Source organism: Triticum aestivum, chromosome 2D (genome assembly GCF_018294505.1).
Source record: "Triticum aestivum cultivar Chinese Spring chromosome 2D, IWGSC CS RefSeq v2.1, whole genome shotgun sequence".
Classification (NCBI taxonomy): domain Eukaryota; kingdom Viridiplantae; phylum Streptophyta; class Magnoliopsida; order Poales; family Poaceae; genus Triticum; species Triticum aestivum.
In genome coordinates, this window is record NC_057799.1 from 334823883 (window position 1) to 334844630 (window position 20748).

Below are 20748 nucleotides of genomic sequence, written 5' to 3' on the forward strand. Positions count from 1 at the left end.
ATTATCGCTCAAATAGATGTATTTAACAATAAAATATGTCTAAATATTTAACAATAAAATATGTCTAGATACATCCGTTTCAGCGACAGACTACTAATATGGATCAGAGGGAATATGATATCATTTCTATATACCAAAACCAAAGGAATAAGGGAACTTTCCCTATAAAATTTTATCATATATAATCCCTGTAATTTTTTTTGTAAATGATAAGAGGTCGCATTTCTGCAAAAGTATGAGCCATATGTATTTGTTTGGTAAATGAGCCGTATGATTGAACCGGCCTTTCTAAATCTGAGGCTTGTGAGCGTTCTGCGAAAATAAGATAAGAGAAAGCAAAGCTTTTCAAGTCCAAACGATATGCGTTAAAAAAAGTCCGAACAATATAAACAAAAAGTTAACGCGTCTAATGACTAGCATCTACTGTATTGGGTAGTGGTACTTCCAAATTTCTGTGCATTACGTGGTTGGTGAAACATTGATGTCCATGTGCAATCGATTTTGTTAGATGTTCAAATTATTCGTCCGAGCCTGGGCCAGGCCTCAGTCTTGTTTTCGTCGTGTCATAGTTTGGGAGAAATGCTAAACGAGTTTTATTTAATATATAATAATCACTAGCATCACATATAATTTTGATAGATAAATTTTAGGTGTAGAAATTAAAGTTTTCTTGAGGATTTCAATTCTTAGAAACATGACAAAAAAAGTGAACATATTTTTATAAAAGATTAGTAAGAAGCCTAGAATTTTTGATTTTTTTCCTTAAATAAATAATCTATAGAAACCAATATGACCCAGAAAACTTTGTATACCTCTTATATCAATAGAATAAGACATTTTCTCAATAGCGTCAAAATTAACTCTATCAACTTCAATATATCTTTCAGAAATTCTACGTTTGATAACAATATCTTCATTTACCATAAAGTGGCACATCTCCTATTTTAGTACAAGATTTGTCTCCTCACATCTCTGCAAAATTTTAAGATTGTACAAATTATCGAAAGAAGTTCATATAGAAAGTCATCCATAAAGACCTCAACAATATTTTCACAAAAATCGATAAAGATAGCAGTCATACATCTTTGAAAAGTATCAGGTGCATTACATAAACCAAAATGCATATGTCTATAAGCGAATGTTTCAAAAGGAGGATAAACAGGTATTTAAGAAAAGTTAGAGTAACCATCAAGATAACAAAAATGTGATGGCTTACACTATTTCTAACATCTGACCTATAGAAGGTAAATGATAGTGATCCTTCCTAGCTGCGTTATTTAACTTTCTGTAAGATAAATTCATTTTTATTATTAGGAACAACAGTAATTTCTTCTTTTTTAGGAACACAATGAACAATATTTACTCATCTACTATCAGATATATGATAGATTGTACCAACTTCTAGGAGTTTAAGAACTTCATTTCTTTCCACATCCTTCATCTTAAAATTCAAACGACGTTGATGATTATATCAAGTTTAGCATCGGGTTCCATATGAATCCTATGCATGCAAAGGGCATGACTAATACATTTGAGATCATCCAGAGTGTACCCAATAGTAGCCTAATATTTCTAAGAAGTGTAGGTAATCTTTCTTCTTCATACACTGAAAAGTCAGTACTAATAATAACATGATATATCTTCTTTTCATCCAAATAAGCATATTTCAGACTTTCAGTATATCAGATAATGGTTTAAGTTCAAACACACGATCACCTTTAGGAGGCGGTGTAGGTCCCTAAGGCTTCAAATCATATTTAAGTAAAGTTGTCTACCTAAAGAAAACTTCATCTATTTCTTTCCTCTCATGCATATTAGATAAATTTCATGCTCCAATAAATATTGTTCTAATGTATCACTAAGAGGTATATCTATTGCAACAATTCTTTCTATCTCATCCACATGAAGCAAATCTTTAGCATGATGTTGTTTAGTAAACTCTGAGAAATTTAAGAAAACTTCATCTACTCCAAACTAAGGCCCCGTTTGATAGCAAAGTATTTTCAAAGTATTCTGACAATACTGCAGTTTTTCTGAATACTAAAGTTTTAATTACTATGAGGTGTTTGGTTACCCATAAAAACTGCAGTATTAATACTACGGTATTTTCAAAACCATAGTATTTTCTCTGTTTTAAAAAAAGAACCCCAGACCTCTTTTTTTTTTTAAACTGAGCACCGGAAAGAACGGGTGTCCTTATCTTCTTCGCCTCACACCGCCGTCGTCCCGTCGTCTCTGGAGATTTTCTTTGCCAACCATGCACAAACGAAGAGACAGCCGAGGAAAGAAAGTATGCTGGTCTTACTCCAATTGCCCTCCTCCCGTTCCTCTACGTGAGCTGGGAAGTTGGGCAGCACGCTGACCTTGGTCACCCACAATATAAGCTAGCACAGGGGTTCTAATCCAGTTTACCATGCATGATTTAGCCATAAGTGTGCTTCCGCCTGCAGAGGTAGCTAGCCATGGGTTACTCACATGGCTACGTACCTTGCCGACTATGCTCATGGATGCAGGGCCGCAGAACGGCGCTGGAACGTCGGTGACGCAGATCGACGGTGACGCAGAAGAAGGCCAAGCCATCTAGTCGTGCATCATCGTCTACGTCATGTTGCAGAGTGTCCTCCATGGTAAGCTACAAGCTATGAGATGGCCGTACAGTGCTGTTCAATTTGTGCATGCGGATGGTAAGTATGCATGGCCGATGTCGGAGTTGAGACGACGATCTAGCGAAGCGAGGTGGAAGACGAGGTTTTTGCCTGCGTAAACTCTGATCGCAGTTTTCTGTTTTACTGATCCACCTTTTATGTGAGATTACAACAAAGGAAACGGGGCTCATGGCCTCCGGACTGTGCGCCACTCCTCTCCACAACGTTCGTGCCATCCCACGAACAGATTAGAGGGCGCAGGACTCGGACTCGATCGCTGCCAGACGAGCTACTCCCGCGGCAACGCTAACTGACGAAACTGAAGAAACAAGCACCTGAGCTATCTGAACTAACTGAAACTCTGAACTAACTGAAACTGAACAAGCAAGGTTTATTCTAACAATCTCCTCCTAAGCCTTGCTGTTCCTACCTTATTTTGACGATTCCAATCTTGCTCCTCAGCTCCTGAAACTTGATCTTGCCCAACGGCTTTGTCAAGATGTCTGCGAGCTGAAGGGCAGTGCCGATGTAGTCCACCGCGATCTTCTTCTCCTCCACACAGTCCCTGATGAAATGAAATCGCAAGTCTATGTGCTTACTGCGATTATGATGGACAGGGTTCTTGGCGAGGGCGATTGCAGATTTGTTGTCCATCTTCAGAGTGGGCACACCAGCTTCTCTCCCCGTCAGATCCTTCAGGAGACGAGTGAGCCACACACCATAGCACGCCGCCGCCGTGGCGGCCATGTACTCGGCCTCACAGGATGAAAGCGCCACCACTTTCTGCTTCAGGGATTGCCATGAGACCGGACTGTCACCGAGGTACTAGAGGAGACCAGTGGTGCTCTTGCGTGTGTCTGGATCGCCTCCCAGGTCGCTGTCGCTGTACCCGGACAGAACAGGGCTACCGCTCCTCCGGTAGCTGCAGCCGTAGTCGATCGTGCCGGCGATGTAGCGTAGGATGTGCTTGACCGCCGTGAGGTGCTCCGTTGTTGGTGCTTCCATGAACCTGCTCACATACCCGATGGCAAACGAGATGTCTGGTCGAGTGTGAACCAGATACCTAAGACTGCCGACGATGCTTCTGTAGTCGCTGGCGTCCGTTGGTGGAGCCTCGCTGTTCTTGCTCAGTTTGAGCCTGGGCTCCATAGGCGCGTGGCAGGGGTTGCAGTCCAGCATGTCCGCCTTCTCCAGAATCTTGCACGCGTACGCAGCTTGGCCGAGTGTGACCCCGTGCGCGCTTTGGTGCACCTCGATGCCGAGGTAGTAGGTGAGTAGGCCCAGGTCGCTCATGCGAAACTTGGCCATCATCTCCCCCTTGAAGCTGCGGATGTCGTCGTCGCTTGGTCCGGTGATGAGGAGGTCGTCGACGTACACGCCCACCAGGAGTCCGCGTCGGACGTAGACCGCGTGCTCTGAGCCGCTCCTGACAAAGCCCAGAGCAGCGAGCGTGGCGTCCAGCTTGGCATTCCAAGCCCGCTGTGCTTGTCGTAAGCCATAGAGTGCCTTCCTCAATTTCAGCACCTTGTGCTCCTCTCCTGCAACGACAAAACCCGGCGGCTGCCGGACGTACACCTCCTCTGCCAAGTCGCCGTTGAGGAAGGCAGACTTCACATCCATGTGATGGACGCGCCAGCCTTCCTGCGCGGCGAGTGCGAGCATCAGACGCACCGAGTCCATGCGAGCGACCGGCGCGAATACCTCGTCGAAGTCGATGCCCTCCTGCTGGACGAAACCTCTCGCCACCAGCCGTGCTTTGTACTTGGTCACCACTCCGTCCTCGTCGCGCTTGACCTTAAACACCCATTTCAATCCAATGGAAATGTGACCTGGGGGAAGATCAGTGAGCTCCCAGGTTTGATTCTCCTCAATCGAGCCTATTTCCTCGATCATGGCCTTTTTCCAGCTCGGCTCGTGCTCTGCTTCAGAGAACGAGGACGGCTCCTCTGCAGAAGTGAGCAGCAGCTCCTCCTCCTCATCCAGGTCCGGACCGAACAGATCCGACACACGCCGGAAGCGCAGAGGACCGTGGGCATCCACGGCTACATCGTGCATCTCCGAGCATGGCGTTGGTGGCGTGACGTAGGTGATCCGTGGACTGCTCGCCGGAGATGCTGAAGTTGTTGCTGAGCTGGGCGTCGCGGGCTCAGCATATGTTGGAGATGCTCCTGTTGCAGCTGAGCGGGGCGTCGCGGGCTCACTGCGTGTTGGGGACGCTGCTGCCGCTGCTTCTGATGCGCCGCCCGCCGTTGCTACGGCTGCGTTCTCTGGCTCGGGCGTCACTCCGGCCGCACCAGGAGACTGACGCGGCGGCGTGTTAGGCACAATCCTCCCTGCCATTGCAGGGACGCGACGCACCTCGTAGTCGATGGTGAAGGCGTTGGTGCCCGCAGCGCGTTCCTCCGCTTCCCAGTTCCAGTGCGCCCCCTTGTCGAAGACGGCGTCGCGCGTCACATGGACGCGCCCACCGATCGGGTCGAAGACACGGTACGCCTTGCTGCCTTCCTCGTAGCCGATGAACACCATCGGCGTCGATCTGTCGTCGAGTTTCTTCAGGTGCGGGCGCACGTTCTTGACATGTGCCACACACCCGAAGGTGCGGAGGAAGTGCACCGCAGGACGCGTCCCATGCCAGGCCTCGTAGGGAGTCATGCCGCGCACGCTCTTCGTGGGCGCGCGGTTGAGGAGGAAAACGGCCGTGGTCACCGCTTCCCCCCAGAACTTGGCGGGCATCGCCGTCGCCTTCATCATGCTCCGCGCCATTGACACCACCGTCTGGTTGCGCCGCTCGACCACCCCGTCCTGCTGGGGTGAGTATGGGGCGGTGAGCTGCCGCTGCACGCCTCGATCGGCGCAGTACTCGCCAAACTCGATGGAGGTGAACTCGCCGCCGCGATCAGTGCGCAGCGCATGGAGCTTGCGCCCTGACTCGACCTCGACGCGCTCTTGGAAGCGACGGATCGCGTCCGACGCCGCGTCCTTGCTGCTTAGTAGTGTCAGCCACATGAACCTGGACATATCATCAACGAGGAGCAGGAAATAACGACGGCCAGAAGGAGTCGCCGGAGAGATAGGGCCACACAAATCGCCGTGTACAAGCTCCAGTGCATGCTCGGCTCGATAATTCGCCGCGTCCGGGAATGATGCACGGCGCTGCTTGCCTGCCAGGCAGATGTCGCAAAGCTGATCGACGTGCTCGACCGCCGGCATGCCGCGCACCATGCCCTGTCGAGCCAGCATCTGAAGGGAGTTGAAATTCATGTGCACGTACCTTGCGTGCCACCGCCACGCCTCGTCGGAGGTCGCACGTGTCGCCAAGCACACCAGCCTGGCCAGCTGCATGTCGTAGGGGTAGAGGCGATTGCGAGCTCTGGACGCGCGAGCAAACACAGTGCCGCGCCGATCACTCAGTGTGAATATGCCGTCGACGATCTCCGTCCGGCAGCCGCTCTCGTCCAGCTGCCCGACGCTGATGATGGAGCTGCGCAGGCGAGGGATGAAGTAGACGCCGGTGAGGACGCGGTGGCCCCCGTTGCTGTCGGTGAAGAGGACGGAGCCGCGTCCGTGAATTGCCACGACCGATCCGTCCCCGAACTTGACTGTGCCAGCGACGCGGCGGTCGAGCTCGTGGAAGCACGCCACGTTGCCTGACATGTGGTTCGAGGCGCCGGTGTCCAAGTACCACTTGGAGTCGTACTCCTCCGTGCGCCCGAGGTGAACCTCGGCGTGCTCTTCGACGAGCTCGACGTACTCGTCGACGCGCTCGCCGTCATTGGTGATGGTGCACACCTGCGCCATGAGGAGGGCTGGATCTTCATCATCTGCGCCTTCTGCCTGAGTGAGGTTCGCAGCCTCCCCCCTCTTCTTCTTGCGATAGTCCTGAGCCCAGTGGCCGGGGATACTGCAGTATCTGCACTTTTCGTCGGCGGCCTTTCCGTTGCCGCGCCCACCGCGGCCACGTCCACGGCCTCTGCCGCGCCGACCGCCGCCTCGCGGCGCGTTGCTGCTTGAGCCGCCCCGCCCCTTGAGGTGTGCAGCCCACTCCTCCTCCGTCATCAGGAGCCGGCCGACGCCGGTCTCAGCCTGCTCGAGATCATACCTCTCCTCAGCGGCCTTGAGCCGCCCGATGAGCTCTTCCACCGACAGTGTGTCCAAATCGACGAGAGTTTCAATGGAGAGCGCGATCTGAGAGTACCTCTTGGGGACGACGGAGAGAAACTTGCGCACAACCCACTTCTCGGGCACAGTTTCTCCGAGTTGTGCCATCTGGGCCACCATGTTTGAGATCCTCATGGCGAAATCATCGACGGTCTCGCCGTCGGCGAAGCGGATGTCGTTGTATTGCTTGGAGATGGTCGCGAGCTTAGCCTCGCGGATGCGCGCCACACCTAGACACATCGTCTTGAAAGTGTCCCACGCCTCCTTCGCCGTGGCCTTGCCGGCGAGGGTGGGCGCCATCTCCGGTGGCACCCCGCGCAGGATTACTTCAAGCGACAGTCGGTCGTCGCTGCGCTCCGCCGTGCCCGTCTGCACGGCGTCCCAGAGGTAGCGGCCCTCCATCATGACCTGCATGAGAACGGCCCAGTCGGTGTAGTTGGTTCGGGTCAGCTGCGGCCACGTCGCACCGCCGATGTCGCGCGCCATCCGCGCCGTGGGTCTCTCGGCCACGACAAGCTCGTTGCCGTCGGAGACCCGTGCCCACGGAGTGGCCGGCGACTTGCTACCACTGGAGTCGTCTGGGCCTGCCATTCCCACGATCAAGAACCCGCTCTGATGCCAATTGTCGGAGTTGAGACGACGATCTAGTGAAGCGAGGTGGAAGACGAGGTTTTTGCCTGCGTAAACTCTAATCACAGTTTTCTGTTTTACTGATCCACCTTTTATGTGAGATTACAACGAAGGAAACGGGGCTCATGGCCTCCGGACTGTGCGCCACTCCTCTCCACAACGTTCGTGCCATCCCACGAACAGATTAGAGGGCGCAGGACTCGGACTCGATCGCTGCCAGACGAGCTACTCCCGCGGCAACGCTAACTGACGAAACTAAAGAAACAAGCACCTGAGCTATCTGAACTAACTGAAACTGAACAAGCAAGGTTTATTCTAACAGCCGATCGGTTGCATGAAAGGTCAAAGCTAGCTAAAACCAATTTCACATTGCTGCATGCGGCACTAGCCAAACAGGTTACTGTATTATCAATACTCTAAAATAGTTTGGTATGTGAAAACCGTGGTATCTTACACCAACAAGCTAAAATACTGCAGTTTTTTCAATACTTTGTTTTTTACTTTAATTTGCTACCAAACACAGCCTAAACATAAACATTTTGTTTTTAGCAATCAACAACTGTACTACAAGTATTCAAGAAAGTTCTACCAAAGATTATGGGATAAAAATTATCTTGTATAGTTCCAAGTATTAATAAATCGGTAGGATACTTAGTCTTATGACATATTCAACATCTCTAATAATTTCCATAGATGAAATACTAGACCTATCCGCGAGCTTAATTGTTAAATTAATATCCTCTGTCGAGCAAGGTAAAATATCTTCAACAATTGGTTGATAAAGAGAGAAAAGAATTACACTTATACTAGCTCTTATATCACATAGACCATGGTAACAATGAGTACCGATCTTAACAGAAATAGCAAGCATGCCAAAACATTTGGAAGTCTTTTATATTTAACAATATCGATAGCTTCCTCACAAAGCTGAATAACATGCCCATCTACATCTTGAGTTACAAGATCTTTAATGATAGGGTTAGGACCGACAGTATATCGACCAGTGGGAGGGGGGGGGGGGGTGAATGGGAGATTCGAATTTTGAATCTAAACCAATCGCCACATCAGAACTAATAGTCGATGAAGAATACCTAAAATTAATAGAAGCATGCGAGCTTAACGAACTAGAAGAGAGAAAGATTAAACAATAATTTAGATGAAAGTGATGATAATCTTTCACGTATAATAGCACTCACCTTTAGCAATAACAATAGTGGGACATAATGGAAGTGAAGGCAAGAACATAACAGGATAACCACGGAGGATAACAGGTTAAGATTACACATAACTAGTCAGAATGCATCGAAGCATACAACAAGTATAACGATCTATAGCACAGAGATATTTAAGGATAACACGAGAAATAAGCAAGAGAAGATAAGTGATCAGAGATATCTATCGAGACACAGAGCACGAAATATAAACTACTAAAAGATTGCAGTAGAGTAGAGTAGAGTAAATCAATGGTGGTAGATGGCGATAGATGATTTGGTAGACCAATTCACTCTTCTGTAAAAGAGGTACGTCTTGTTGGAGGGACTTGTGATTGAACACAGGAGCAAACCTATCTCCTTCCTATTTTCCCTCAACCCGAAGCTTATCAGACTTTGGTTGAATTCACTCGGGGTAGATTCTTATTAGCGATCGCCAAACCTTCGATAGACTTCTTCGTGAACCACAATTACCTTGGTTTCTGAAGACTTAACTTGGTGAAGACTATGAGTCTTCGACACTCAAGCCATCACCTACCCGTCTAGAGAGTGAGCAACTCACAAGAGTAATAGGTACAAGAACTCTAACTCAGATCTACTATGATGCTCAACCACTATCTAAGTTTCGGCTCTTGATTTTCTCTCAGTGGATCTTCAACCCAAATATTTATAGAGGGGTGCTCAATCAATCTTCTCAGAATCTGAAGCAGAGCATCCAATAAAAAACGTTGGAGCGGGGTGACTATTTATAGCGCAACCTTCACTGATAGGAAATGACCATTTAGGACACGAAGCCCAACCAATGGCCAACCTACATGTTTCCAATGGTCAAATTTTGAGCACAACAGTAACATTACTACTCCTCGGTCCGAAAGATATCTCTCGCAACCCAGAAGAACATCGTCTCTGGCTGGCAAGTAAACTTTCGGTGCACAAAGAGATTTCTCTCAGTCTTGCATAGGTTTCAGCTAAGCATCACAACAGACCTAAGCATCAAGAACCTATACCCCTCTTAATAGTACGGAGGTCCTTTGACTCAAACAAGAGAAAAAGAAGAACGAAACAAATACTACATTTTCGTTTCATCTTCAACCTTCTCGTCTATAGCCATTCTTATTCGAACACACCAAATTAAAATTGGTTCGCGTCAACAATAATTTTGAAGGGGTCATCTCTTTCACACAGTCTCAACGGTATACTTTCTTCTCGAAAAGTATATCTTTCTTATCTGCAACGCAAATGTTCCTCGGTGAAGTTCTTCGAACTTCAGGCAAGAATACAACATTCTTCTTGATACTCCAGGGACTATTTCTCTCTGTGTGCACTAGCAAACACATCAGTCCCTTACTGTTTCTGTCAATAGTCTCCAAAACGCAAGGGGCAAGGTATTGAGCCAACAATCTCCCCCTTTTTCGTCGATTGTTGACAAAACAGAAAACATCAAAGAGTAGATAGAGGGGTAACTGATAATGTGTGAAAAGTAAATGTTGAAAGATTATAATATCCGAAGATAAAGTATGCTCCCCCTAAATGTGTGCATTTTACTGAAGGATTTGTCATCCTGAAATCCTGCACTATTATGAACCAGGGTGTGATATATAGATCTTCATAAATGAGTGTCTTTGAGATATGATTTGGTTGAGTAAGAACGATAAATGCATTTAGTGAAATCTGAGTGAAATGTTTGCTGCAAAATAGTGCCTTTGAAATGATTTGTTTCAATATTACAAAGACTTTGAAATGATTTGTCGCAGAGATAAGGGGTGAATTTTAACTTAGAAAACCATACACAGTTTTAGATCCATCTCTGAATGATTTTCTCCTGCAAGTCAGATTGTCGAGAATTATAGGAGCAAGAGAATCGAAACATTTCAGAGAACTTATGATAAAGTTTCGGCTACAAAACAGATAGGATAACAATAGCATAACATGGGGGTTATTAACATTACATGCCAAGATGTTCATCAGTACCACATGCGGTACCGTAAAATATTAACAACCAACCAACTGAAGTTCGACGACATGACTAAAAACCAAATGTTTCAAGAAAGCAAATGACGAATGAAAAGCCCAACCCCTGGCAAAAGACCCGCACATATAGACTCTAGATGTACATGTCCCCCTTTTGTCAACACGAGGCAAAAAGGAATAAGATAACACGAGGAACTACTTGTCTGAAGAATCAATAGAGCTAAACTGTTTGGTGAAACCAATCCAGCGGTAGCAGAAATAGAAGACTGTGCAGCAATAGAGCTTCCGACTTTGGCATCGAGAGTGCGAGCTGATTTTTCTTCGGGGCGTGATACGTCTCTAACGTATTTATAATTTTTGATTGTCCCATGCTATGATATTATCAATCTTGTATGCTTTATATGTTTTATATCATTTTTGGGAACTAACCTATTAACTCAGTGCCTAGCGCGAGTTCTTGTTTTTGCCTATTTAATTGTTTCACAGGAAAACCATACCAAACGAAGTCCAAACATGATGAAACTCTACGGTGATTTTTTCTAGACCAGGAGAGACCCTAGAAGTTTCGAGGGGAGACCAGACGTGTTGGGAAACATAGTAGAAAAAACAATTCGAGCCTACGCACACCCAAGACCAATATGAAGATGCATAATGGGTTGGGATCACAATCGTTATCGTCACTGAGTTCCAGCGGATGAAGAATGTGTTGGTGTAGACCTTACTTGGAGTCCCTCGAACCGTCGATGAATTATCCCTCGTACCGCCCACAAACAGTCCCTCAAATCGAAGACCGAAAGCACGACCTCTCTACTTGGTTGCAAGCGTGCAACCCTCACGATCCGGCAGCGCTTCGCCGTCCAGAGCTAATAGTCGCCAAAGAATTAAAGGGAGGAGATTTGGAACCACACGGGGCTTCTAATTATGAGGACAAGAGGATTAGCCTATCTCTATCTAATTAGTCAACTAGGACCAACTAGAACTAGAACTAGAAGAACTAGAGGAGGCTTCAAAACTTGTATGTTCAAAAGAGTACAAATCCTCAAGTATATATAGGTTAGAGGGGAGAGGGAGGGCTGTCACCAAGGAGGGAAAGCCTCCTTGGGGCGCCGGCCAAGGGGGAGGAGGAGTTGGACTCCTCCCCCACTCCTATTCGGCCTCCTTCCTTAAGGAAGGGGCGCCTCCCCAACTTGGGCTCTTGTGGCCCAACTTGCCTTTCACCTCTTGGCCTTTTAAGGACCGTTGATATTAAATTAAATATAACATTGTTCAAAATAATTTTAGACCACTTTATATATAATTTAATAACCACCCAAAAATTTCCACCTATTTATGGGTAATACCCGATATTCATCGAAACCTTTGACTGACCCCGAAACGCTTCCGAATCATCTCGGAACTATTCCAAATATTAATGAAACAATTACAAAAATATATGCTCATCACTCCCATCCTACTAGCACTCAACAGTGTGATTGCCTTAAGCTTGTGACCCGTAGGTTCGGTAACTCATAGACATGAACGAAAACCCTTCGTTCAATGACCGACAGTGTGACCGTGGAGCTATCATGTGATGTTCCCTTTGCTTCGCGATACTTCACGAAACCCGAGATGCATTGGTATCCTCTTGATTCATCACTACGCTCACTAACCCGAAATCCTCATTACCGGTTTTCTTCTTTCTCGTTATTGTGTTCCGGCATCCTGTGATGTAGTCACCTGTGTCTAGCCAGACGATGTTCGATTCCGTAGCATAGAGAGGGCCCTAAGAATATCTCTCCATTGTCTGAGGAGCAAATCCCACTCTCGAGCTATCTAGTCTCTTGTCAAACTTTCCGATGAGCCTGGAAGTTGTCATTATGATCATCGTGTTATAGGTGACGTTTGAGCAACCCCAAAGTCCATCGTACCGTAAGAAGTGACTACGATACTCTCATGGTCTAAGGAGAAAAATCACAAGTAACACTCCGTGGTATTACAATTGATTATAGACGATACTATCTCAATTCATAACAAACAAGTTTGGGTCGATTCAGTATGATCGTTCTTCCAACATCATAATCTCAGTGTTGTTTTAGGACTATCGTTACACTTAACAACATCCTAAGATCCGGAAAATGTGATCACCAACAACACTTGAGCTAGTCTTAGAGGCGAGACTGGAATCTTTATTTTATCCGTTTATCATTTCACACTACATATATGTTTTCCACTGAATCGCATATTCCAGCATCATAGCAGTTATAGCATGAAATATAAACACTTAGTTATGGCCTCTAGGGAATATTCCCAATAGTCTCCCACTTGCACTAGAGTTAATAATCTAGTTAGCACTTTAACTTTTACACCAATGGCAATCCGGTGTCAGTCCATGCTTTGCTTGTGGTATAGACTTCGTCCTATCGAATTTGACAATCTTCAGATCCATGTGTATTATTCACATTTTAATGCATCTTTCATGCTTTCACATAAATTCATAATTTGTGTGAAACTGGCTCTGTATGTATTGAATCACTGGTAGGACCTATGATTCCTTAAACTAAGTTATGGAACCACTATTTACAAACAGTGTTCCATTTGCACAATCATCTCGAAACCATACCAAGCTCATAAATAAAAATTTAATTCATCACCCTCTATTGTTACTTATAAAGTGACAATATACTTAGCCTTCTGTTGTAGAATTCACCACAGTAATCTCTTGGACCAAATCCAACTTATTCTGCCACTATAAACTGAAATCGAAAAGCGCTTGGAGTATCAGTGAAGTTTTTATGAAGTACTACTTACAACGAGCATGTATTGATGTAACCCCTTACAACAATCTCTTCATCTTCTCCGTATGCGAGAAACATGTCATTAGTACTTAATGACATTTTACTATTGTCCTATGATCAACAATTTAGTCATTCTGGTAACTTTACTCACAACTTACTTGAAGTACTAGACATATCTCGCTGTTTACATACCATGGAACATATTTAACACAAGAATGATTGAAATCATGTATTTTGTTTTGTCAGCGTTTCAGGACACCGATTAAAACTCCTTCCATGTGACTTTGACAAGAAAATCTTCTTGCGTATTTTAAACTAAACTGCTTTAGTATTCCGTCAATTTGTATTTTTGCTAAGCCCAATTTAGGCACTAATATCTCCATAGATCATCATGCCTAATACCAGGACTATATATTGCCTAAGTACTTTACTAAAAAGCTAGTTTCAATAAGGTCTTAATCTGTGTCAAGAAATTTATATAATTTCCAATCAACAATGTGTCATGCACACACAATGTTTAGAAATATCGTCATGCTCCCACTTACTTTCAAGCATCTTTGCCTATCGATGAAATCATTTGATCAATTCATCAAAACAAAGATTCCAACTCCACTATGCTTGCTTCAGTTCATTATAAGATCTCTTGAAGTTTGCACACTTACTAGCATCCTCTGGATCGACAAAATTATCTTGGACTGTATCAAATATACAACCTTGGCTCTATTTCCATCTCATGGGAATCATTTTGACATCCTTCTATTATATCTCACAACTAAAAATATTTAGTAATTGCTATTTAATCCGAACCGACTTTAAGTATTATCATGATGAGACAATCTCGTCATAATCAACTTCGTGATCTTATCATAAACTATTTGCAACAAGTCAAGAATTATGAAACATTTTTTATCTTTGTCAATCTATAGATCCATCACTACACTTTAGAATTTAAGTCTTTTAGAGGGTCCAGTTCTAAACTTGAATTATGTGTATGGATACTATATCGGATTATTTTGGCGCATAGCCAATTCTGGAGTCAGGGCCCATCAACGCTTCTTTGTGTATTATAGGTTCATTATTTGTTTTAAGAATATTTCGTCTGCATACCCTGAAGGTCTACATGAATTTTCTCAACCTATATGGTTCAGCTACAAGTTCGACTAAAGTCTCTATATCTCATGTAGAGTCTTTGGTATCAGTCGTGGTAGGAAATTCTAGAATCACTTCCAGCGTTTCTTTTCTTTGACCTGATCACGAAGATTCTGCAATTTTGTCGAGTTGCACTGTCCTCCCACTCACTATTTTGTACAAAACATTTTCTTCAATTTTTTTGCACTCTCTTGAAAACACTTTGCCTTGGTGTAGTGATAGAGGAATACCCAACCATTTGGGATAACCTACAAAGTAACACTTATTACAATAAATTTGATGGCACTCTTTTAGTGTAAAAGCTACTATCTTTAAAGCATCACATTAAAAAGTATATAGGCGAAATAATTAATGTCATCTTTGATCACACAATGTCGTACATAGCTTGATTACATCTACTCAAAACACTCTACTTTAGTAGTGTTTCTAGGAGGTGCAAGCTATAAAATATTTTTCACAGCTCATCAGACATTCGCTAAATTTGTAACTCAAAATTTCTTTTCTGCAATCCAATTGTTGAAACATAATCTTCTCATTACAATAAATTCTACTTCATTCTGAAAATCTTTTGAAACATTTCAACAGATCCAGATTTATGTCTCAATTAGTAAATATAAATATCTACTTGATTCATCCTTGAAGATAGATAAATCCACTGCTTGCAACAACACTTATTGGACGACATACATCAATTTGCATATTTATAATTCTTTTTCGGCTTGTTCTTTATGGCATGTGAATTGTATTTTTGTTTACTTCACTATTTGGATGGAAGTTGCAAGTGTCAGATGACCTGTAATTGTATGACTCCAAAATCCATCACTATAGAATTTCTGCATGCGGGTTTCTCCAATGTGACTAAATGAAGTGCTACACATATGTGGTATTCCTTTAGTCTTGCGACATTTAGCGTCGGTGTTATGGATGTTCAATTCTATCATCGGTATTCATAAATTACATCCTATTCACAATAGGAGCATGGCCCTTTTGTTCATTACATCGAACAACTATTGTTGTCTTATGAACAACCTCCTTGCAACTTCTATGCCATGGGCTAGAGTGTACAAAACTCTAAAATGAATTATGACATTAAATTCAAAGGTAATATGTTGATAAAAAGTATCATAACTTCTACAAAAAATTTCAACACATATTTTAACCTCATTAATTTGTTGGTCATTAGGCTGTAGTAATTCTTGCATCGATCCACAACAACATGCAATCAAGTTGGTATCCTTGTGATCATCTCTTAACCACAATTCCCGAAAAATTTAGTGTTTAACAATTTAATCACAATTCTCAAGAATCACACTTTACCTGAGCAACTTTCTCTACATCTTATAACTTGTATGACATTCATACATGAGCTGGACATTCCAGTCTTTTTTTCATTCTGCCTGTAAAATTCTTATAAATCATCTAACCTTTTAAGAGTGGCGTGAGCCCCGAACTTCCCTAGGTATGTAAGTCTCATTACATCCTTTTTGTTCTTTCTCTTTAAGTTCTCACCATCAACTCATGACTGGTGTTCTTCCGGATCTTACACATTTTAGTCTCAAACATAGTCGAACACTTCACTAAACAAAACACTTATTTAGATATCATATATCCTTTAACCTTTGTTTGTTTCTAAAAACAATTTTCAGTTCCAAGAATATCACATAACTATCCCAAACATTTTGAAGTTCAGGTTTCTTGGAAGCAAGCAGACGGTAATGTAATTCTTAGCATTTTGGATCGAAAGACATAAGTCTCGTCATCCATAGCATTAGCAGGAGAGCATTGCAAGCATGCAGCAGGAAAAAATTTCCTTCTTGGCACTCGTAGAGGACAATCCTCCCAACCGTAAAAGATTCAACCAGATAAACAATAGTTAATCAATTTCAACAGCAAGGGTGGAACCGCAAGCCATCATTCCACAACTATAATGCAAACTACACATATACATTGTTCATAATTAATTTACACTAGTGATTATACTAAATTAGTACATAATTGTGCTCCCACTCAAATCAATATCTCTCATAATTAATATTGAGTGATTTAAGATCCAAATGTTGTTCTCCACCATTGATGTGGACATCACTAATGACAAGAATTTTGACCAGTTGGCAATCTTTTGCCAATCATATCAGCATATGACTCTTGTTCATCTTTCGATGTTTCTTGCTCCAAGCTCAGAATGATTCTACAAGAACTTCAAGACAACCGAGTGTTATCTGCTTGCTCGACCCTGATGTCTGCTAGGACTACGTCGGTATTTCCCCAAAGAGGAAGGGATGATGCAGCACAACAACTGTAGGTATTTCCCTCAGTGATGAAACCAAGGTTATTGAACCAGTAGGAGAACCAAGCAACACAACGTAAACATCACTTGCACACAAATAACAAATACTCGCAACCCGACGTGTAAAAGGGGTTGTCAATCCCTTTCGGGTAACGGCGCCAGAAATTGGTAAATGGACGTGACAGAGTTGTAATAGATTGATAGATCGAACGCCAAATAAAATAAAATAAGAATAAATTGCAGCAAGGTATGTTTGTATTTTTGGTTTAAAAGATCTAAAAATAAAAGCAAAGAAAATAGATCACAAAGGAAAATAATATGAGAAAGAGACCCGGGGGCCGTAGGTTTCACTAGTGGTTTCTCTCGAGAAAAATAGCAAACGATGGGTAAACAAATTACTATTGGGAAATTGATAGAACTTCAAATAGTCATGACGATATCTAGGAAATGGTCATTATATAGGCATCACGTCCAATATTAGTAGACCGACTCCTGCCTGTATCTACTACTATTACTCCACACATCGACCGCTATCCATCATGCATCTAGTGTATTAAGTTCATGGAGAAACGGAGTAATGCAATAAGAACGATGACATGATGTAGACAAGATCTATCTATGTAGAGATAGACCCCATCATTTTATCCTTAGTAGCAACGATACATACGTGTCGGTTCCCCTTCTGTCACTGGGATCAAGCACCGTAAGATCAAACCCACTACAAAGCACCTCTTCCCATTGCAAGATAAATAGATCAAGTTGGCCAAACAAAACCCAAATATCGGAGAAGAAATATGAGGCTATAAGAAATCATGCATATAAGAGATCAAAGAAACTCAAATAACTTTCATGGATATAAAAAGATAGATCTGATCATAAACTCAAATTTCATCCGATCCCAACAAACACACCGCAAAAAGAGTTACATCATATGAATCTCCAAGAGACCATTGTATTGAGAATTCAGGGAGAGAGAGGAAGCCATCTAGCTACTAACTATGGACCCGAAGGTCTACAAAGAACTACTCACGCATCATCAGAGAGGCACCAATGGAAGTGGTGAACCCCTCCGTGATGGTGTCTAGATTGGATCTGGTGGTTTTGGACTTTGTGGCAGCTCGAATTGTTTTTCGTCGACTCCCCTAGGGTTTCTGGAATATTGGAGTATTTATAGAGCAAAGAGGCGGTCCGGGGGGCACCCGAGGTGGACACAACCCACCAGGGCGCGCCTGGGCCTCCTGGCGCGCCCTGGTGGGTTGTGCTCCCCTCGGAGCACCCCCAGGCGCTGCCTTGGCCCATCTGGTGTCTTCTGGTCCATAAAAAATCTCCGTGAAGTTTCGCTGCATTTGGACTCTGTTTGGTATTGATTTCCTGTGATGTAAAAAACATGCAGAAAACAGAAACTGGCACTTGGCACTATGTCAATAGGTTAGTACCAAAAAATGATATAAAATGACTATAAAATGATTATAAAACATCCAAGATTGATAATATAACAGCATGGAACAATAAAAAATTGTAGATACGTTGGAGATGTATCAGCATCCCCAGGCTTAACTCCTGCTCGTCCTTGAGTAGGTAAGTGATAAAAACAAATTTTTTGATGTGGTATGCTGCCTAACATGTCATCTCATATTCTTTTCTTTATAGCATGGACATTTGGACTTTTATGTGATTCAAAGCAATTGTCTAGTTTTGACATGATAACTTAAATACTCAAGCATATCAACAAGCAACCATGCCTTTCAAAATATCAACGCTAAAATAAGCTATCCCTAGCCCATCATGCTTAGTCATTGATCCATTCACAAAACACACTCAAATATTAACTACACCCAATACTCAAGTACGATCATATTGCCTCCTAGTTGGTGCTTTTATAAGAGAAGATGGAGACTCAAATTCAAAAATAAAAATTTCATAAAGTAAAAGAAAGGCCCTTCGCAGAGGGAAGTAGGGATTTGTAGAGGTGCCAGAGCTCAAAGCGAAAAACTTAGAGATAAAAACATTTTGGGAGGTGTGCCTTTCCCACCAATGAAAACAACTTAGAGTTCCCAACACTTTCCATGCTAGATATATCATAGGCGGTTCCCAAACAGAAAATAAAGTTTATTCCTTTTTCCACCATACTTTCACTTTCCATATACCAACACTTTCCAAGGAATTTATTATTTTACAACATAAAGTAAATTTATTTTTCATTTCGGTACTGGCATCCCTAATACTTTGCCTTACTCTCGTGCAATGACAAGTGAATAAACACTCATCGTGAGAATAACACATCTAGCATGGAAAATATTAGCCACCCCTCACCGCTCCATGAATAGTACGAACACACAAAAGAGAAGTTTATTTTGAAAATTAGAGATGGCACATACAAATTTGCTTAGAACGGCAAAAGAATACCGCATATAGGTAGATATAGTGGACTCATGTGGCAAAACTGGTTTAAAGGATTTTGGATGCACAAGTAGAGATCATACTTAGTGCAAAATGAAGGCTAGCAAAGGATTGAGAAGCGACCAACCAAGAAACGAATAATCTCATAAGCGAGCATTAAGCATAATTAATACCGAATAATGCACCACAAGTAGGATATAATTTCATTGCATGACTAATGACTTTCATGCTTGCATAGGGAATCACAAACCTTCACACCAATATTCTTACTAAAGCACAATTACTCATCAACATGACTCACATATCACATCATCATATCTCAAAACTGTTACAGGGAATCAAGTTTATTTTGTCCAATGATCTTCATGAAAGTTTTTATCATATCCTTCTTGGATGTCTATCACTTTGGGACTAATTTTCATGTGTTTATTTTGATAAGATCAAACAAATATAAGTGAAGATCATGAGCACAAAATTTCTTTCTCTCAAATTAATTTAAGTGAAGCAAGAGAGAATTTCTTGAAAATTTTACTAAATCTCAAATAAATCTAAGTGAAGCAAGAGAGCATTTCTTCAAAAATACTAAAGCACACCTTGCTCAAAAATATATAAGTGAAGCACTAGAGCAAGTCTATAGCTAATAAAAATTTAAGTGAAGCATAGAGAGCAATTCTAACAAGTCATGACATAATTTTGGCTCTCTCAAATAGGTGTGTCCAGCAAGGAATCAATAATTAAAACACAAAATAAAACAAGCAAATACTCTTATCATACAAGAAGCTCCAAGCAAAACTCATAGTATGTGATGAATAAAAATATAGCTTCTAGTAAAATACCGATGGTCGTTAGAAGAAAGAGGGGATGCCACTCGGGGCATCCCCAAGCTTAGTTGCTTTCTCTCTTTTGGATAATAGCTTGGGATGCTGGGGCATCCCCAAACTTAGGATCTTCTTACTCCTTATTCCTTCATCCATCATAAGATAAACTTAGGCTCTTCTTAGGACGACCTGAGCAATTCCTGTGATTTTTAACAATTCTGTGACTGGCGTGCAAAGTTTCTGTTTTTCAGCAAGATCAAACAACTATACCCCAAGAAGATCCTAGGCTTTACTTGGCACAAACACTAATTAAAACACAAAAAAAACACAATCATAACAGTAGCATAATTGTTCAAACACTCAAGAACAGAAAACAAAAATAAAATTTATTCATTGGGTTGCCTCCCAACAAGCGCTATCGTTTTATGCCCCTAGCTAGGCATAAGATTTCAACGATGCTCACAGGAAAGATAATAATTGAAACACAAAGAGAGCATAATGAGACATGTGACAAACACATTTAAGTCTAACATACTTCCTATGCATAGGAATGTTATAGGAAAACAAATTATGAAGACAAGAAATATCTAGCATATGCAAAGGAGAGGAATAAAACATTGACAATCTCAACACAACGAGAGGAAATTTAATAACATGAAAATTTCTACAACCATATTTTCCTCTCTCATAATAATTATATGTAGC